This window comes from Acomys minous (assembly GCF_964271855.1).
Source record: "Acomys minous genome assembly, chromosome: 7".
Classification (NCBI taxonomy): Eukaryota; Metazoa; Chordata; class Mammalia; order Rodentia; family Muridae; genus Acomys; species Acomys minous.
The window spans coordinates 82,106,010-82,128,518 of NC_140488.1; the positions used below are offsets into that span (position 1 = coordinate 82,106,010).

General features: G+C 38.9%; 1 protein-coding gene across 1 annotated transcript in view; it reads left to right on the top strand.

The window, feature by feature from the left end:
• Positions 1-363: 363 nt before the first annotated feature.
• Positions 364-22,509, top strand: part of LOC311601688 (uncharacterized protein) — a 177,191-nt gene continuing 155,045 nt past the window's right edge. Inside the window, exon 1 of the mRNA XM_084789362.1 lies at positions 364-386. The gene's annotated coding sequence lies outside the window, so the exon portion shown is untranslated. The remainder of the gene's footprint in view (positions 387-22,509) is intronic.

A 22,509-nucleotide genomic window follows, 5' to 3' on the forward strand; every position in this document is an offset into this window, starting at 1 on the left:
AGCATACCAAGTACACTACACATGTCTCACATTTATTACTCCTTTGCAATGATAAACTCTCTCCTTTTGATTTTCTTTATTTATTCATCCAGGCACAGGCAAATCCCAGCTACCTGATACATGTTGGGAAGGAACTTCTTGTCTTTTTTCTTTCGGTACATCTTCATGTAGCTGTGGGCAGGCACTATGGTGATTTGAATCTGAATGACCCCATAAGCTCATAGATTTAAATGCTTTGTTCCAGGTTGGTGGACTGTTGGGAAGAATTAGGAGATGTGGACCCAGGGAGGCCTGTACCAACCAAGGACAATGTATGCAGTAAACCTACTCCCCTGTTCAGATCTAGCCAATGGACAGCTCATTCTTCACAGTTGTGGGGAGACCGGGTACTGCCTTGGACATAAACTCTGGTGCCCCCAATTTGACCACTTTCCCTTGGTGGGGAGGCCTGGTAGCACTCAGAGGAAGGGGAAGCAGGCTACCAAGATGAGACTTGATAGCATATAGTGGGGAAGGAGGTCCTCCTTGGTCACAGACCTAGGGGAGGGAAATAGAGTAAAAGAGGGAGGGAGGGGGGAATGGGAAGATACAAGTGGGAGGATTACAATCAGGATATAATTTGAATAAATTATATATATATATATATATGTATGTATGTATAAAATTGGAGGTGTGGTCTTGTTGGAAAAGGTGTGTCATTGGAGGTGGGCTTCGAGGTTTCAAAAGCTCATACCAGGCCAATTTTCTCCTTCTCCCTCTCCCCTCCTCTCTCCCCCTTCCCCCTCCCCTCCCCTCCCCTCTTTCCCTTTCACCATCCCTCCATTTCTCTTTCCCTCTCTCGCATAGTTGTGTACTGAGTTTATGATTTTACTTGTTTGGAGACATATTTGGTTCCTTCCTATCTTTGCATTTAAGGACTAGATTGCACATGTGGTTGTTTTTCTTTTTGCAAAGAACACACAGAATGGGGAGCCACAGAATGTGGCTCAGTTGGTAGAGTGTTTGTTCAATATAGATAGAGACCTGGGTTGGATCCATGGCTAGGTGTTGTGATCCATTACTCTCGTAGCAGGACTGGGGAAGGGAAGGCAGGATGATCAGAAGCTAAAGGTCATCTCAACTGCATAGTGAGTTTGGGGACAGCCTGAGATACATGAGATATTGTCTTTAAAATGGTACAGAATGAACCTGGAGAGTTTGTTTGGAGGTTGTAGCAGGGGAGTGCAGCTACTCACTTGTATACCCTTGACAGAAGGATATGGGTGGGAGGTATGGGAATTGGAGGAAGGATGTGAGATTGTGTCTGGAACGAGAGGAGGGAAGGGGTTACAATTAGTCTGTAAAGTGATTAAATAAATAAGTAAATGAAAAAATAAATTAATAACCAGAAAAAAATGTTATAAAATAGTGGTCTATAGTCAGTGAGCAATGCTGAATAGGGAAAACCATTTTGAAATGAATATTATGGCTCTAAAAGCCTTTGCTTTTAGTCCTGAAAAAGTAGAATGCTAACACTTGTGTTAACTTTTGGTTTTATCATCTCCATTACTCTCAAGGGTTAGGATTCTCTACTGTTAGTTCTTCATGGCTATGTTTGTTTTCTATTGCTGCATAATAAGGTGTCAGAGACCTAGAATCTTAAAACAGAAGCCACGCATTGTATTATAGTTTCTGTGGACCAGAAGTTTTCATACAGGTTAGTTGAGGTTTTTATTCTGGGTCCTGTAAGTCTGAAATTGAAGTGTATCTAGGCTGACTTCTCATCTCAAGAACTCAGTAGAGAAAGATGTATTAAGATGACACATTTATTGGCAGAATCCATTTCATTAAGGCTATAGAGCTAGTGGAAGTTTGTGTCTTCAAAGTCAGCTAAAGACAGAGCCTCCATTTCTTTAGTTTTTCATCTAGACTCTCTTTAAAGACACCATCTAATTAGGTTGGGAACACTTAGGTTACCTTCCCCCAATTTTTCAGATAGGAGCTTGCCTATGCACCCCTGGCTGGCCTCTAAAACATGATCCTCCTGCATTATCAGGGATTATAGAGAGCAATGCTACACCCAGGTGTGATCTTCCTTTGGGGCAATGAATTCAGCTGATTATCTGGAAAATACCTCTGCCATATTCCATTGGTGAGACAGAATTTATAGTGTCTAACTCAGTTAAGAAGCGAGGTTTATAAAAGAATGTAAGTTACATTGTCTACCACAATGGCTATGGTGGAATGCTTGTCAAAATGTGCCAAATCCCATATGTAGTATAGAACTGTAACTATGAGGTTGTATTGATGTATTCTTAGATAAATGCCTTATGGATGGAGATTCTTAATTACAGTGTGGGAGACAGTGTTTGCTTCTTGAGAAACAGCGTTATCACTCATGGGAAGTAATTGATTTGGCAAGAGCATCTGTTTTACTGTCTACAACAAAATTTGTTCTTGATTTATTCTTTTGTGAGGCACTCCAGTTTTTTTCCCCACTATTTCTGTAAATGGACCAATGGTAAGTTATATTCATGCCACTGAGGACAAAACAGTGCACTAACCTTTATCCATTTACTCCAAAATAAATGGAGGTCTTTAATTAGAAATAACAAATCTAGCCAGGATAAAACCTTTCCTAAATCATACCCCTTTCAGTATGTTTTAAGCTGACTGAGCTTAAACCTTGTTTACAAACTGCAGTCAAGATGAAGTGCAAAGGCAACCTGGACTTGCTTTGTAAACCAGGCTGGCCTTGAACTCACAGAGATTTGTCTGCCTCTGCCTCCTGAATGCTGGGATTACAAGGCCAGCATGGTCTACAAAGGGAGCCCAGGATAGCCAGGGCTACACAGAGAAATTCTGTTTCGAAAACAAACAAACAAAGGCAATCTTCTTTAAGCTGGATGCAGAAGCATCAATAGTCCTGGCGTTTTGCTATTCTGTGGTAGTTTAGGAATCCTCTTCCATGTGCTAGACTCATGTGTAGCCTGATTGATATAAAGTATAATGAGCTTTAATGCTACTAACATTAAGGGTAAGATCTTTCTTTAGCTTATTGGAGAAATATCCCTGGGAGGTCTGAGTGAGCATCAAATGTGGATATGGAGAACAGATGAGAAGGAGACAAGGCACAGAGTATAAAGGATGTGGTGGGAGAGTTGTGGTGGCACTGCTGGAATAGGTAGAGCTAATAAGCTCCATCCTTTGCTCTAGCTCCCCAGTAGCCCTCTTGAGATTTCCAGGCAGTCTACTTATCAAACGCCAATGCTAAAGTGAGCAGCCGCAGCATCTTCTGTTGCAAGCAGACCAGCCAGCAGAGCAGTCATTTCAAACCACCTCTCTTCTGCATTTAGTGACACTGTATTTTTATTTCATAATTGTTGCTTCAAGCACAAAGTTATGTTTAGTAGTGCGCCCTGTGTCTGTACAAAATGATCTTCTGAATGCTATTAAAAAGGGGGCATGCCAGTAAAGCCAGATGCCCTAAAATACACATCAAATAGGTTTACAGATTCCATTACAGTAAAATTATTATAAAACCCAATGAAAGGCTACTGGAGTCTGTGTACCAGTCTGCTTTATTTCAGGGAACCTTGATAAGCTTCTGATCTAATGATTATTTATAAATATTGCCGAAGTATCCTTTGTTGTTCAAAAGGATTCACTCAAGGGAACCATTAAATAGTGCCTTTAAATGTTTGTTTATAAACTATTAGCTACTTGACAGAGAAGCAGGGAAACTTAAACTGTTGGGAGCCACTGCCAGTTGAAGATTAATCCGAAATGTAGATAAAGCCACTCTCTGATTATAATGTAAGTCAATGAGAAAATATAATTAAATTTATAAAATTTTAATCACCACAGAACTCCTCAGGAGCAGATCTTTTGCAAAAAAGGAGGTACACCTGTGGTCTGTTGGTCTCTCTCTGCCTCCTCCCTCTCTCTGTCCCCCTCTCCCTCTCTCTATTCCCCCCTCCTCTATCCTGCAAATTCTTCTAAAAGTCTTTGCCTCGCCTCAGCCTACGCAGTTCTCATGGGCTTTGTTCACATGTGCCAAGACTTCACTGCTTTGCTTTTTGCTTCCTTCTTTGTGCCTGGCAGACGGCCTGGATCACAAGACTCCCTGGTAGGTATTTGTTGATTTGACATGAGACAGTCCTTCAAAAGTAGGCCAAGAAGTGGACATTGCACATATGGCTTGTACTTGTCCTGGGTTGTAATAAGTTCTGCGATGACTTCCAAAGTCACTTTTGAAGCAGTGATGAGGATTTACACCTCTGGGCTGAGGGGACATAAACATCGACCTGAACTCTATAAATTCTCTTAAGCCCTCTTCTCAAGGACAGTTCTCATGGAATTCAAACCTACATGAAGTATAAAGTCAGACAAATTCTTCTATTTATTTATTATGTTTTCATTTACTTATGCATTCCACTGGAAAAACATAGACATAGAGTGGAAGATAAGACAATCAGAAAGCATAAGTAATTATTATAAGGTCAGCATTCTTTTAAATGCCACCCGAGTCAAGAAATGGAATCTTGGTGGGGGTGGCGGGCGGGGGTGGGGAGAATAGCATTACCCCTAGCTGCAAATAGAAAAAAGAAAAGAAAAGAAATAGAATCTTGTTAGTCATCTAAGAAGTCCCAAGGCCAGCCAAGTGTCCCATTTCAACTTCAACCCCCCTCTACTCCCTATTGGACTTCTGTAGTAATTATTCTTCCGTATTTATTTATAGTTTTATCACATAGTACTACATCTGTAAATCCTGTAGATTAAGGGTTTTTTTGTTATTGTTGTTAAAATGTGTCCTCTAAGCATATTTTCATCCAAAGCATCCTTTCCATCTCTGCCTTTTATCCCAGAAACTTATTCATCAAAATGCATTTGTCAAATGCTGTGTATTACTTGATCTGTGCAGTTTCTCACTGTCCATTTTGAGGATTGGATCCATGTGGCTTAATTTATCACATCCATTTGTCCTCTGTTTCTTCTATGAAATTATAGTTGCATATAGACCAATGGTTAAGTAGGGATTATTTGCACAATTTTCAGTTCCATGAGCAATATTAGCAGTGTTTTAGAGAAAAATTTGTTTTTATGATGGATTTAGTAGTATTACCAATATCTCATTTAATATGTAGAGGCTAGTGATAGTGGTATCCATCCTACAATGTATAGAACAACTCCAGTCTCCACCTTGAAAAGTTTTATCCACCTCCAAATATCATTAGTGCTGAGCTTGAGAGTGCCCAGTTTAGAGATTTGCTCTGATTCAGATGTATGTATAGTATGCATGCATGTATGTATATATATGTATGTATGTATGTACGTGTATATGTATTCATATATTTGGCAAAATTATTGGTGGTGTGATCTTTATCAATAGTTACATAAAATATGGATATAGTTTAGAAGTCTGTGATACTCAATGCTTATATTAATAGTTGTAAAATAAATATCTAATGTCTATTTTATTTATAAGTTGAAAAGCTCCAGAAAAAGATCTTTCCCTTCATGTTCCATTTGGTTTTCCACTGGTACAGTGGAAATACTTGATTCTTCAAGTATGTGTATTTAAATCTTGATTTCTATAATCTCTACATGTGATAGTAAGCAAGTTATTTAAACCATTTGAGTATTACTTTCTTAATCAATAAAACAAATATAATATTTGTCTTGTAGTAGATTTAGATAAAAACAAAATGCGATGCATCCAGTGCAGAAATTTTAATTCTGCAATTATTTATTGTCTATTTTGTGCTAGGTACTGCTCTGGATTCTGGGTATATATCCATTAGTATCCATGTATCCACGTAAGACATCTTGTTCTGCTGAAGGTAAAAAGACAAATGCATATGTAAGATAGAGAATGTACCTGATGATGAAAACAGTGAAAGAGCATGTTGATTTACTTATTTATGTATTTGATAATAATTTGATTCAAGTCCTTAAAAAGCATGAAAGAGCAGACAGAGTATATGTGAGTGAAGAGCACTCCAGGAAGAGGGGATAGCAAATGAAAAGACTTTGAGGCAGAGGGATAAAGGTTGCATTTAAAGAAAAGGAGACTGGGTATGGTGGCTCAGACCTTTTAATCCTAGCACTCAGAGGTAGTGGAAAGCAAATCTCTAAAAGGCCAACCTGGCTTGGCCTCAACAGTATAAGTAAGCTCCAGACCAGCTAGTGAGACCTTGTCTCAAGGAAAATTAGAGAGAAGAGAGAGAGAGAGAGAGAGAGAGAGAGAGAGAGAGAGAGAGAGAGAAAGAGAGAAGAAAGAAAGAATAAAAGAAAGAAAGAAAGAAAGAAAGAAAGAAAGAAAGGGAAGCCAATGTGATTTAATTGGAGGTATAAGGGGAATATAAGAAGAGCTAAAGTTAGAGAGACATCTATATGGATAGTATTATAGGGACTTGGCGAGACTGAAATCTTATTTTGAAAGAGATAGGAAGCCATTGGAACAGAGGTTTTCAACCTTCATGTTGTGGTGATCACTAAGCATAAAATTACTTGCATTGCTACTTCATAACTGAAATTTTGCTACTGTCATGAATAGTAATGTAAATATCTGATATGCAACATATCTGATATGTGACCTCTATGAAAGGGTCTTTTGACCCCAAAGGGGTCACAACCCACATATGGAGAGCACTGCACTAGAGGGTCTTAAGCAGAAGAATGATATGACACGAGGTTTTTTGGAGAGGGGGGAGGTTTAGCTTTTTTAATTAATTAATTTATTCATTTTAGATCCTGGTTGTAGTCTCCTCCCTCTTCTCCTCCCAGTCCTACCCTCCCTCCATTGTGGCCCCTCCCACTCCCCATTACTCAGTAAAGGGGAGCCCTCCCTACTCATCTACTCACCCACGCCAGCTCATCAAGTCACTTCAAGACTGAGCAAGTCCTCTTCCCCTGTGGCATGGCAAGACAGTCCCATCAGGAGGAAGTGGTAAAAAAAAAAAAAAGCAGGCAACAGTATCCATGTCAGGGACAGTCCCTGCTTCCCTTATTAGAGGACCCACATGAACTTTGAGCTACCCATCTGTGTAGGGACCTAGGTCTAGTCCTTGCATGGTGTTTAGTTGGTGCTTTGGTCTCAACAAGCTACTCTGGGTCCTGGTTAGTTGGCTCTGTTGGTCTTCTTGTGGAGCTCCTGTCACCTCCAGGTCCTTTTCTCCTCTCCACTTTTCCACAAGGCTCCCTATGCTTCACCCAATGTGCTGTGAGTCTCAACATCTGTTTCAAACTGCTGCTGGGTGGATCCTCTTAGAGGACAAATGATATGAGTTTTTTAAAATGATGTCCCTAGCCACTTTGTCAAAATAATATTGTTGTGGGGCCAAGGTTAGATGAAAAAAAAAAACTGGTAAGGGTGTCTAGGACTATGAATTGATAATGGGTAGCCATTTTTGTTATGACTGGATTTAGATATAAAGTGAAGAGGATTTACTGGTGGGTTGGGAATGAAAGGTTAGAGAGTAAAGGATTCAAAGATGATGCCAAATTATTTTAAATGAGCAATTATATTGGTAGAGGATGCTATTTCCTGAGCTAGAGAACAGTATCAGATACTCCAGCTTTGGGGCAATGTGAAAATTTAGTTTTGGACCTGAAAATTAGAGATACATGCCATGAAATCACATTTCAGTGGGGTTACTGAATTGGCAATGGAATATAGTCTGGATGCTAGTAGGAATGATTTAGTAGAGAGGCCATGATTTATTGGGGGATGACTTTGATTAGTGAAGACAGGATTTGACTTTTGACAACAGAATGAACAAACCACCCCTTGTGTCATAAAGGTAGAAATGTAAAGAAAGTGATAAAAAAAATAGAGAGTGAGGCATAAAAGTAGATGGAGAGGCTTAAACTGGAGTGCATTCCCATATGGTTGTTTCTGTGTTTCTTATTAATCAGGAAATGGGACTACTAAGGAGGAAGAAATGTGGGGACTTGAACACAGAAGGAGTGAGAGAGATGTCTAGTGGAAGACTAAGTGAATAAAGGAAATATAGAAGGACTGCCAACCTTATCAAATACCTGATTGAGATAATCACTTGTGAATACGAGTAATCAGTTCTATGGCCATGTTTATAGTGCATGGATGCAGGCCTAGGGTGAACCGAGAACTGGATTTATAATTGCTAGGCGATTTTAATGCATAAAGAAAGGAGTAATGGAACTGACAATGGGCATAAGAGTGGCAATTCAGTAGGAGAGATAGCATGGTATAGATATGACAGTGGAAGGATCCAATGGGTTGGATATATGGGTACGGTAGATGGGTTATTGGAAGGATAGACACTTTGTGGAGTAAGCTAAAAAGATATGAGATGGTATGGCAGTTAGAGAGTTATATGATTAAAATTAAAGTAACAGAGGAACATTATTATTGATAATGATAGAAGTCTTTGATATGGCCATGGAAGTCTATGGTTGAGGTAAGGCTAATATATTCATGCTTGGCATATAGTAAGCTAATAACAATGTTCAGTTCCTTTCCTGTTCTTTTACTCATATTCAATTGTAGCTTCATAGAGCTAGACTACTTCTGACCAATGAATTTGCTATTGAAATGAGCCAAACAATTAACAGACGCCTTTGAAATACAGGACTCATGTCCAGGTTGAGATCTTGTATTTCAGCTTTAAGAGATTATGGCAGTCAACGTAAAATTTTTGGTGCCAATAGTTCCTCTTTCCCACACAGTGTTGATCCTGCTGATTGATCTAAAGATGTTTTCTCTTGGATATAGCCTCAGAATCTTTCTCAACACAGCATCCGCATCTCTATTACCAACCAGCAGGAGTTGGGGTGTGTGATTAAACCTATTTGTCATCCTTGAGCTACTGATAAGGTCACTTGGAAATTGCTTGAGTTTATTGATTTTGCGAAACTCAATTATTTTTAAGTAAAGGTCTTGAACCATATTTAATTTTTCAGCATGAGAATAAATGCTTTTGTAGGTGAGAAAGGAAAGTGGCTTTCAATTTTGAGTAATGATTTTTTGGATGCACAGTTTCTACAGTACTGTGCATTCTCTAGGATAGCCCCATGGATGCTCTTTTTATTTTCAGATTAGTTTAATAAAAAGAAAATGGTAGCAAATTAGTTTCTCCAGGATACTTTTATACCAGATCATTATTATTAGTTAGAGTTTGTCCTAAAGAGTGGCACTAATTTGAAATGTTAGGTTTTGAGCATGCATTTTAAATCTTTAAATTACAACCATTCAGATAATTGTATTGGATTATTTTAGTTTTATCAGAGAAAGCAAAATGAGTAATGCTTTAAAAAATATTCATGTTTCAGAGTAACTTTGGATTCTAAGTGACTAAAAACATGAGCTGTTTCTGAGTCACTTGGCTTTAACTATATTTTGGGGGTTGCTTGATTTATTTGATTGCTTTCAGCAGAACACATTTGTGCGCTAGTGATGGCTCACTCTCCCCCTGCTTTCACGGGGGTGGAACACTTTGGAGATGCAAAGTGATTATTTTTGGTTTCATCAGTCAAAAGGAAAAGAATGAGATAAAAAGCATTAACATCTCTTTTCTCAACTTAAATTTTCCAGCAATCTCAAAAGATGACTGCTGCTTAGCAAAGGATGTTGGTAGAGTTCGTTTGATTGCAAAATTATTGGAATAGTTGTTTTGAAAGTTATCTCTTTGTTGGAGTTCCAATTAAATCTTATATAATGAGTAGGGAATAGTGGTAAGTACTGTGGGGATTACAGAGAAGTATTATTTACAGAACTGTATGCAATGTTTTGTAGTCTAGTTGGGAAGACATGTTGTGCATCAAAATGCAACAAACATGAAAAATTGTAAGTGTTCGGTATTAAAGATGCATAGATGATGGAACTGTAGGACTTCAGAGGACAGAGCCACACTGTCTTGAGTAGATATAGCAATGTATAGCAATATATAGCCTGGGCCTAGAAGCTCATGGGAGTATGCCACCGGTCTTTCTCCTTCAAACTGCAAGAGCTTATGCAAGCTACTTAACTGCTCTGGTTCACTTTCTCTGTTCTGTTCAAATGGCCCAGTAGAATTATCCTATAAAGCAAATGTAAGGATTTATAAAGGGTCAAGAATACTATCTTAGTATGTGCATTTACTCATTTGATAGTAACAAACATGTGGAAACAGCCAGTAAGTCTTAGTTGTTGGGGAATACAGTTTCCTAGAGTGGTTCTTTGACATAATAACATTATTTAAAAATAGGATACTTTTGCTATTTATATTCCAATAAAATTGAGGAAACTATGGCTCACTATTCTCCATTTCTTTTCTTTTTTTCATACTACATTTCTTATATATTTCTTCTTCACCAATTTGCCTTTTTTCTTTGGATTTGGTATCTGGTTCTGTATAACTTTTTCTGATACTCCTCCAATCACTTTCATTTTTAACATTTTATAAGAATTAAGCTATGGTGGTTTGAATGAGAATAGCTTCCACAGACTCATATGTATGAATACTTGGTCCACAGTTGATGAAACTTTTGGGGAAGGATTCGGAGATAAAGCTTTGTTGGAGGAGGGAGTGCCATTGGGAATGGGCTTGACTCTTCAAAAGCTCAGACCATTTCTGTTCTCTTCCTCTCTGTCTCATAGGCCTATGGGTCAGCTGTAATCTCTCAGCTACTATTTCAACACCATGCCTTCCTGCTTGTCACCATGCTTCCTGCCATGATTTTCATAGACTCCAATGCTATAGAACCACGACCACCCCCAAAGTCTAATATTTTCTTTTATAAGTTGCATTGGTCATAGTATCTTATCACAGCAATAGGAAAAAGTAATTAAAAGGGAAGTTGGTACCAGGGAGTGGGCCATTGCTGTGACAGGAATGAGAATACTGGTTTTTAGAAAAATGTAGACTTTGGACTTTGGATTGGGTGAAATTGTAAGTGGAGCTTGATGGGATATTCTAGTAGGAGCTTTGAAGACAGTAGTGCTGAGAACCATGTGAAGTAGGGAAGGCCCAGCTTAAGAAGCTTCAGAGAGAAACAATATTAGGAGCTGGGCTAGAGACCATTCTGGTGATAAGAATGTGGCCTTTGTCTTAAGAATCTGCCTCAAGCTTACTTGAAGAATGTTAATACTAATTTTATCGGCAGTAGAGATTTTAAGACAGCCTACTATGTTATGTGGTAATTAGTGGTCATTCTTAATGCAGATCTACACTGAAAAGAAGCAAGCAGGACAAAAAAAAATTACAAAATATACAGTTTGAGGAGAGAAAGAATAAGGAATGTAGCCTTGGTTTGTGATGAAAGAGATAAGATTAAGTGGAATAAAGGCAGTGGTACCCTCAGGGCAGTGCCCCACCCATCAAGTTGTGCAACTTGTAAAAGGAAAAGACCTAGGGTATTACCTGCTCCTAAAACGTAAGAGAATGTTAAAGCTTGTTCAAATGTAATTCAAGGGGAGGACCAGGCTCCCACTCAAGTGATCAATAGAACTTGACAGCATTGGCCACATGGCTTTAGAATCATGAAGGATACAGGGATGAAGGGGTTGTGAAATCTTCTTCCAAGATTAAGGGAGAGCCATTGATAACAAATACGTGTCAGGGGAGTCCCTGCATGGAGGCCTTGAGAGGCCATTGCGTGAACTAGAGACTCCAGGATGTTAGAGATGGACAGAGCTGTGTGATATCTGCCAAGGAAAGCTGCAGACAGGGAGTAGAGTGAACCCAAGATAGAGAGAGTGAGCTGCAGTCAACAAAGCTGGAAATGACAGAACCATCTAACTCCTTTGGCATCAGATATAGAGCTAGAGGATCTGGGATTTGCTTTGCTGGCTTTCAGTATTGATTTGCTCTAGTACTTGTTGACTATATCCTGTTTCCTGTCTTTTTGGAGTGGTAATGTATATGTGTCGTTGTATGTTTGAAATATGTAATTAGATTCTTGAAGTCTATGAAATACTGAAGTTCAGTAAATATTATTTTTCAGTTTAAAATTTTAATTATTTAAACATATGTGCGTGTTTGGCCTACATTTATATCTGTGTTCCATAGATATAATGAAGGCCTGGTACCCACTGAGGCCAGAAGAACGTGTTAGATCCCCTGGAACTAGAGTCACAGACAGTTGTGAGATACCAAATTGATGCTGGGAACTGAACCTGGGGCCTTTACAAGACCAGCAAGTATTAAGTGTTCAGCTAACTCTTTAGCTCCTGAATGACTTTAGAAACAAACAAAATTAACAGCATGAAAATCCACTTTTCCCCTGTAACTTGATGTTTCTAATTCCTTTTAAAATTTTTATTTTCTTTTAATCATTTTATAGTCTGATCCCAGCTCCCTCCCTTCTTTCCTCCCAGTCCCACCCTCACACACTCCTAGCCCTATTCCTCCTCCTTGATGCTTCTGGTTCTTAAACATGGAGATGTTTCTTTTACTTCCACATTTACAAATATAGCCATATACAGTAGATTTTTTTATGAAACTGACTTTAACAGAAGGTATAGGATGGAGAGCCTTTTTATCATGTAAAAATAGGTGGGGCTCTTACTCAACCCCCTTTTCCATCTAATATGTTCTAGTCATGTGTGAAGGACTGGAGAAAAGTTGGTTTCCTGCATCCTTAAGGAATGATTCATCTCTTTTAGGCTCAGCCCACATTGTCTCAGCCTTTGTATCCTTAGGCTGAGAACTTGAGTTTAAACATGGCATCCCAATGAGTCAGGAAATGACTTCATTTCTTACCAAACTGATTTTCGCACTAATGGGAAGCCCTGAAATAGATGTGCCTCACATCCCTGCTGCAAGCCTTTGCTGTCATTTAGAGGAGCTAGTGCTCTATCAGAATTCCCACTGAAGCCTATTATTCCAGGGAGACAATTTTGTTATAAAGAAGTGATTTGTTATTTTAAGACTTGGCAAACAAGCATATAGGGCGGTGGGGGGGGGCAGTATTTGGAGAGATGGCTATAACTCTCAGTGAGGTATGCTTTTCCCTTATTTTGTTCTGCTTTACAGAAAGGGCCAGGATTTGGCACAAGCTAAAATTCTATACAACTAATTTATCAGGCTCTGCCAGCGTCTGCTCATTGCCCTTGAAAATAAACTGCCTTTTCTTTTATACACCTACGTGTGGCACTCCTTCTGTTGCCTAAGTGGGACACAGTTGGGAGATATATTCAACAATGCAGTGCAAATGCCTGGTGATCATAATCAGGAATTGATGAAACTGACACATGACAAAATTATTTGTACTAAGTTTTTCAAAGCCTTGCTATGTCTCTACCAGTGATTGCCTCTGCTGACTTATCATTTATTCAAAGTCTCATTGGAAGCAATTACAGACATTTTAGAATAGGCAGTCAAAATAACAAGTCATTTAGACCAGCAATTATGCATTATATGCAGTTGTCCTTTCTATTAGAAGATGACACTATTGATGCCACAGCCTCCCCATGTTTAAAAAAAATGTGGCTAAAAGATTGAAGTGTGACTGTCAGATTCTCCCCTTTGGATCACACATGCTGCTTGTCATTTTGCTGTGAACTCAAGTGGCAGCCTGCAGGCAGCCTGGCTTTTCTTTTCCACCTCTTAGCCTCATGGTCAGGGCCTAATTAGGCATTACGAGCAGGCGAAGAACATCTTTACAAAGTCAGCTCCTGGGAGAGATGGTTTAGAGGTCTCTGTGAGGGTTAAGACTCCCGCGTGATTCTTGTGCTTTGACCCACTGGAGGAGCAGTCTGCAACAGACTGCTTGGCAGGCATTTCCCTTATGCTGTTGAAACAGAGATGCTTTTTCCGCCAACTTTGGTGTCCTACAGACCTTCACATTGTTCCTTGTCTTAGTGGAGGCTAGGAAGACAGGACTTATTTGTCAAATTTGTATTTATGGAATGTTGCAATCTAGCTGTGTTTAATGTGTTTGGTTGATTTGCAAAATGGGCTGTCTCCTTAAAAAAGTCAAGTTGTAAAAGACTGTATCTTTTGCCGGGAAGCTGAGTTAATAAGGAACAGCTGGGGCCGAGTGATGTCATATGCCACCTGCATGAAAGGCCGCCCAGAGGCTCACACCAAAAGAGTGCTCCAGACAAGTGGGTTTCAAACCTATTATTATTTTTTTGTAATTTTTTTTTTTGCAGAGCAACATTTTCCCTATTGAAATCATTTCCAAACTCCCCAAATACATCAGGAAGATGCAGTCTGACTTGCTATGAGTGAAGTTACAGTGGAGAGTCTGGAACACATTCAACTTTCCTATCCTAAGCAAAAGTCCCTTGAAGTTCTTCCTTGGAGTTTTAGAGCTCAGAAATATATAGAGTTAGAGGATTTTCAGTAGTGGGATGCACGTACCTCAGAGAGTTACTAAGATGATTCATTACGGTGTTGGAAGAGTTACTGATGCTGTATAGATTTATTTTCTCATTGCTTTATTTACTTTAATCCCGATCAGAACTTCCCCTCCCTCCTCTCCTCTCTCCTCTCTCCTCTCCTCTCCTCTCTTCTCCTCTCCTCTCCTCTCCTCTCCTCTCCTCTCCTCTCCTCTCCTCTCATGTCTTCCCTCTCCCCTCCTCTCCTATGCCCCACTCCCATTATTCTTAGAGAAGGGGAGGCCTCCCACATATATCAACCTGCCTAGGCATATCATGTTGTACTAGGACTGGGCCCATCTTCTTCTCTTGAAGCTAGACAAAGGCAGGCAACAGAGTCAGACTCTGCTCCTGCTGTTAGAAGTCCCACATGATGACCAAGCTGTACATCATAGATATATATATATATCTGGTGTGTGTGTGTGTGTGTGTGTGTGTAGGGGGGTGGTAGGTCCATCCCCTGCATGCTCTCTGGTTGGTGGTTCTGTCTTTGGGAGTCCCTATGGGCCCAGGTTAGTTGATTCTGTAGGTTTTCTTGTGGTGTCCTTGACCCCCCTGACACTTTCAATCCTTCCTTCCCCTTTTCCATGACATTCTTTGAGCTCTGCCTAATGTATGGCTGTGGGTCTCTGCTTCTGTTTTCATCAGCTTCTGGGTGAAACTACTCAGAGGACAGTTATACTAGCCTCCTGTATACAAGTATAACAATATTATTAATACTGTTAGTGGTGGGTTCTCATGGCATGAGACTCAAGTTGAGCCTGTCACTGATTGGCCATTGCCTCCTTTTCTGTCCCTTCTTTACCGCTGACCCCTTATAGGCAGAAAAAATTGTGGGTCAAATGTTTTGTGCCTGGGTTGGTGTCCCCATCCCTCCATTGGAACCCTTGCCTGGTCACAAGAGATGGCTATTTCAGATTCCATATCCCCTATTGTTAGGAGTCTTACCTAGGGTCACCCTCATAGATTCCTGGGGGTTTCCATCCTCCTCCCTTCCAGTTCTCTTTCCCACACTTGATCCCTCCTGTTTTCCTTCCTACTCCCTCTCCCGCCCAATTCCCTCCCTTCACGCACCTCAGATATCTATTTTATTTCCCCTTCTCAGTGAGATTCAAGCATCTTCCCTTGATCCCACCTTGTTACTTAGCTTCTCTGGGTCTGTAGATTGTAGCATGGTTAGCCTGTACTTTTTGGCTAAAAGTGAGTGAGTATAAACCATGTATGACAATGTGGGTCGGTCTGGGTTACCTCACTCAGGATGATTGTTTCTAGTTCCAGCCATTTGACTGCAAACTTCATGATGTCATTGTTTTAAAAAGCTGAGTAATATTCCATTGTGTACATATACTACATTTTCTTAACCCATCCTTTGGTTGAAGGACATCTAGGTTGTTTCCAGTTTCTGGCTATGACGAATAAAGCTGCTATGAACAGACTTGAGCAAGTGTCTTTGTGGTATGGTGGAGCATCTTTTGGGTATGTACCCAGAAGTGGTATAGCTAGGTCCTGAGGTAGAATAATTCCCAATTTTCTGAGAAACTGCCAAATTCATTTCCACAGTGGTTGTACAAGTTTGCACTCCCACTAGCAATGGAAGGTTGTTCCCCTTTCCCCACATCCTTGCCATTATGAGCTGCCACTTGAGGTTTGTTTGTTTGTTTTTTTCTAGCCAGGATTTAATATTTCCTTTCACTTTACAATCACTTGAGTTTTTAATCTTAGCCATTCTGATAGGCAGAAGATGGAATCTCAGAGTCATTTTGATTTGCATTTCCCTGATGACTATAGATGTTGAGCATTTCTTTAAGTGTTTCTCGGCCATTAGATATTCCTTTGTTTAGAATTCTCTGTTTAGTTCTGTACCCAGTTTATAAAATTGGATTATTTGGTTTGGTGGTGTTTCATTTCTTGAATTCTTTATACATTTTGGATATTAGCCTTCTGTCAGATGTAGAATTGATGTGTGTGTGTGTGTGTGTGTGTGTGTGTGTGTGTGTGTGTGTGTATTTCTGATTAAAGAAATATATTTCCTCATGTTGGTAGAGTATGCTACACTGTTTCCCACTGGTTTTCCCACTGGTTGAGCCAGTTTAGTTCAGCATTAGTGTTTGGGAGTTCTTTTCTTTTTAAATTTTTATTGAATTAATTTATTCAGATTACATCTCAATTGTTATCCCCTCACTTGTATCTTCCTGTTCCTCCCTCCCTCCTTCTTTCACCCTATTCCCCTCCCCTAGGTGGGTGACAGAAGAGGACCTCTGTGTTTGGGAGTTCTTGATGCTCTCTGTTGTTGCAACACTTAGTATTGTAGGGCTTTGATTGTTTTGCCAAAATGATGTAATAACTCATTGAGGCTTTAAATTTTACTTTTTGAATTACTAATTACTTTAAGCTCTTTAAAATACATATTGAAATATGTATATATGTAAACCATATTCTTTGGTTATTCAATCTGCCCTTTATTACCATAGTGTTTGGGATTAAAGTCAGGGCTGTATACATGCTAAGCAAGTGTTCTATCACTGAGATGCATGGTAAATTCACAATTTTTCCTTTTAAAAATTGTTACTTTATTGTGGGGCACATGGATTATACCACTGGGGAAACTGTCATGGAGCTAGAGCAAGGTCAAGAGGTGTCTAAACCATAAAAATCTCAATCTTGAGACCAGCAGGATTAAGGATCACTCCCTCCCTGTTCTGTGCCTACATGCCCTGGTGCACATAGTCCTGCAACCCCCTTCATGATTCTTGAGGTAGTCATGTAGCCTAGCACCTGGAATTCCTCTCCATGCTAATGAAGCTTTTCTAGCACCTCGGGCCCCAACCAATGATGTTCACTCACCTGAAAACTCCTACTTAGTTCCCCAGGATTTATATAGCCCTCATTCCCCCCAATAAAGACCTGCTGTATCACTGGAAGAGCTGTATTGCTGGTATCACTGGGAGACCTGTGTTGCTAAAAGAGCTCTGACACTAGAAAAGCTGTATTGGACAAGGCTTTCTTCCTCTGAGCATTCACATCTCACCAGACTGCAATCCTGCAGACTGGCTCACCTGGCTAAGCTTCATTCCTTCAAGTCCAGCACTTGTATGCATTGGTGCTTGGATACCCCAAAGGAAAGAAGTAGACCCAGGCTCCAGACTCACTTTATATTCTTTTGTTTGTCTCTTCCTTATTGATCCATGAGAGTTCTTTTTCTGTATGGCACAATAACACATGCAGATTGCATCTCTTACAGTTGAAATTGTATCTCAGATGAACAGAAGGTGGTAATTTTAATGCACTCAGGTTATCCTATGGTATCTTTTCCTGGTTACCAAAGTAGTACATGTTTATTACAGAAATTTTAGAAATGCAGAAACAATGAATAGCACATGATTTAACATCTCAAGGATTATCACTGCTAGCATGTCATATGAGCATTCTTTAATGATATTTATCACATGACCTTTCCTTTATGAAAGAAAATGAATAGTTGCACACACACACACACTGATGCAGACACACACACATATGCCATTAGGAGGCATACAGCTTATTAAGTCAGAAACAGACAAGATCATAGTATGTATGATACTGTGTTATATGGATTCTGATATGTGGATTTGCAGAGTACCATAGAAGCCAAGGAGGAGTGCTTGCTTCTCCCTGGATGGACTAGAAAAACACTATCCAGGAGATTTTATAAACCAAGCAGTGGGGAAGACGTGAGAGTACATAGTCAAGGACTGTTAAGACGTGATACCATTTTACCATGGCATGATATGATTAGAGTGTGATTACTGGGTGTTTGGGGGTGAGTCCTAAGAAAGAAGAGATGATATTGAGACAAGCCCTACATTACAGAAACTGGTCTATCTTCCTTAAATGCTTTCTCTGCTTTCCTCCAGTCACTTTTGTTTTGATGTTATCCTCTCATGGCAATGCCATCAGCCAGGGCATTGGAAAGCACAAACAAAATCTAATAATCTGAAAGCATTTCTTCCTTAGAAGACAATGTGTTATTTTGTTTCCTTAATACTTGGCTGAAAATCTCCTGCTTCACTTTGTCTGACTGGGAGGAAATTACAGGACATAGCAAGAGAAATGGAGTATAATAAGCTGTTGGATAAAGCTTTGGAGAATATAAAGTGGGGCTGTACCTCTGAGACCTGGGATAGCATAGATGGCAAAGGCATACACTTCAGAGGCATACTAACCTACAAATCTGAATTGAACCTTGACTGTCATTTCCTAGCTTTGTGGACATGGATAAGACATGTTATCCTTCCCAGTCTTAGTTTACTCCTTTGTAGCAAAGAATGACAAAATTTACTTATTAAGTTATAGTCATGATTCTGTGTAATACTTATACACACAACTTAGAAGAATATTCAGTATTTACACCACACAGCTTCACTACTACTATTGCCTACCCGAACCAAGAAACAGAAAGCAAACGAAAAATAAGTGCTTTCCAATCCTAGAAGTCACCATTTTCTGGAATGTATTATATACAATGTTTTTCTTCCTTAAGAAACTAAGTTGAAATAGGAAAATAGGAGTATGCCTATCTTTTACTTTTGAATTATTTTTAATTAAACTTTTAAATTTTATTTATTTATTTTATATGTATGAATATGTTGCTTATATGCACGTGTGTATGCCACTTGCATGCCTGGTACCCACTGAGACCAGAAGAAGACATTACATCCCTTAGAACTGGAGTTATAGATAGTTGTCAGCCACCATGTGAGTGCTGGAAATTGCACCCAGGACCTCTGCAGGAACAGCCATTGCTCTTCTGCTGAGCCATCTCTCCAGCTCCTCAGATGAAATTTTTGTTTTCAACACAATACACCCACATAATTTATAAAATGAAGATTATTAAAGGTTTATAGTGGGAAAATTCATAGTCTATCTTTTCTCTCCTTATAAGCCTGTTGTCCATAGACAATCACTTATAAAAATTACAGCTGTTTCTGGTGTCCTGTATTTATAACATACTTAAAAACATTTTTTTTCTGAGAAAAAGAGTCAGTTTTCTTTAAGAGTATGACCCCTGATAGGGTAGGTTGATTATACTTCAGAGTGTGGCCCCAAATCCAAAAGTATATGGGAAACACAAATTATACTCCATACGACTAAAAAACAAAACACCTGAATTCAAGTGGTTAGGGAAGGTGAGGATGGTTTAGGGAGAGTTGGAGATGGAGGTAGATTAGAAAATATAGAAACTAAAAAATATATAATATGTTAATTATGGATAATTATATAAAGGTATATTTATATGTGCTTACACATTTATATATACTTATATAATATATTATATAAATAATATAGACTATAATAATATATAATAAAATATATAATAATATATATTATATGTGTGTGTTTATGTATATTTATTAGAACAGATTTTCCCTGGTAACATTCCAAGAAAAGAAACATAAGAAATAAATGACTGAAAAGATGTAATTCTAAATAGAGTTCATTTTTAATTTGCCTACATTTAGAATTCTTTTTTATGCTGTTAATTGAAAAATAATTTTCTCCTTTGCATTTTGAAAACATTGCTTCATGGTCTTTTAGAGTCTCTTGTTATAAAAGGTTATGCTATTCTGATCCCAATCCTTTTAGAATCTTGTCTTCTTTCTGTTGTTCTGAATTTTCATATAATGCTTCTTACACTTGGCTGACCCTGGGTCTTTATATTTGTCCCTTCTTAACCAAGGCCTAAGTGTATAGAATGATTTGAGTAAATGCTCTTTGGGCAGAAATAGCTTGGCACTCCATTTCCACTTTACTCTCTGGATAGTCTCTCATCCACAGTTTAGTCTTTGAGTTTAGCTATTTGATGCTTTTAAGATGATTAAAACGATTTTATCTAGTTGTAAAAATTCTTTTTCTAAATGATGCCTTGATCTGCATCACTGGAAACTAGTATTTGTATTCTCTTTGAGCATAGCATTTTGGTGATTATATTTAGTAAATATATATTTAATTTTCAAGACAATACTGTATTTAATTCCTTAAACCTTGGTAAAATGTACTAATCCAATTTCTTCTCAGTGTTCAAATCTATAAACTCTTGTATTAATATCTGCTTCTACTACTGGCTTCCGGTCACTCTTGGGTTTCTCTTCAGAAAGCACAGGCAATAAGATTAGGCACCTCCCCCCTCATATTTAGACTGGACGAGGCAATCCAAAAGGAGGACAAGAGCCTCAAAAGTAGGCGAAAGCATCAGAAAGAGCTCCTGCTCTCACCATTAGGAGTCCCATAAGATGACCAAGCTACACAATTGTAACATATATGTAGAGGGCCTAAGTCAGAGCCATACAGGCTCCTGGATTATCAGTTCGGTCTCAGTGATGCCCTGTGAGTCCAGGTTTCTTGATTCTGTGGGGTTTGGTTGTGTGTGTGTGTGTGTGTGTGTGTGTGTGTGTGTGTGTGTGTGTGACTTTGCCTCTTTAAAAACACTACAGCTAAACTCTGGGCCGCACTGCCTCCTTGCTATTTTTGTTCATTGGCAATTTCCCCTTGAAATGCTATCATCTAATTCTCCCCCATGCTTTCCTCAAGCATGTGTTGAACTGCTAAATACTGCTTCAGCTAATGCCGTCATTCAACATAGAATGATCTCTATGCAGTCTCCAGAGACTAGAAAAAAACTCAACTTCTCTCCACCCTCTGAAGCAAACAGCCTCAGTGATTTTGCTTATGACAGTTTTAAGTAAAGCTAGAAACCACATGGTGAACTTTCAGAAACTCATTGTTGGCATATATTTGGTTCTGCTGGAACTCTTTTCCCTTCTATGGGCTATAATAGTGACATTCCTTAGATTTGTGCTCAGATTTTTTAGCATCACCAGGCCTGATTCTTGAAGCTTCCTATATGTCTTATTTTAAAGTACAGCACCCTGTGAAGGAAGCAATAATCACTTCATTTTATGGGACGAACCTAAGACACAGACATTTTTTAATTGCTATCGGTTAGCATTCCACTAACCAAATCCAATCTGGCTTCAGGGTCTGTGTCTTTCCAACTTTACTTTGAAACTTTGGTGTCCATTTGAAATAATTTCCCTCCCAAGAGCATTGCAGGCTGAGATCATTATTGCAATAATTGACTCTCTTGGGAGTTTCCTTATGGAGGAACTGCTCCTGCTGATCATGATTGGAAAACTGGCAAAGGAACATATTTTCCTGTTACAATGTTGCCTTTGAGGAAGACAAAAAATAAATCCATGTTTATCAGTTGTGGTTCAAAGGAGGAAGTGAATACATAACAAAAAGACTATGGACAAGTTAAGAGTATTTTTATATATTTGGTGATTGATTTCATTATTTGGAAAAAAATGACTTAATACTTCTTATAGGTCTGGCATACTTATACCCTTAATGATACAGTAGAGGGCAAAATAGTTAACATCCTAACCCTCATAGTGCTTCCATTCTAACAGGAACAGAGTACCCAAAATAAAGAAGACTTATACAAAAACTTACTTGTGTCTTTATATCATCTTTCCTGTTAGTGCTTGTCTATGAGTCCACATATTCCTGTTTTAAAATGAGACTCATTATAATGGCTTCATCTTAACTTCGTCATCTGCAAAGACCCTATACTCATTTAGATTAGCACATCTCTCAGGTTAGAGAGAACTGGAGCAAAACAACATTTTATTGACACGACAAGCTGGTTATATGCACAGTATCACTATGCATAGTAATGTAGAGGGGGCACTTCTCATGGGGTCTCATCCCTACATAAAAATCTATAGGCAACCAATGACAGGCGAGAGAGGACAAATTTAGCTTTCCCAAATTCCTGATTGGTGGTTATTCAATACAAAGTGGTCAGCACTGAAACCATATATACACAAGTGACAAAAATGGATGCTATATAGGAGTTTTAATCCAGCAACATGGCTGCTCTGGCAAGGGATCACATCCCGAAACTGTCTAGGTCTATCCTGCTGGAAAGCAGACATGCTACATACCTCTAATTCTCCTGGCTGGAATACAAACATATTTTTAGTAAATACCTTTAATTCCAAACAATGACATCTAATTGAGGGACAGACAAAGTGACGAAACAGAGAAAGATTTGACAGGATAGGATACATCTAACTCTCAGGAGAACAGCACAGGAAAGAGAAGCTATTTAAGAGAGTTCAGGGAAAGACAGTTCAGCTGAA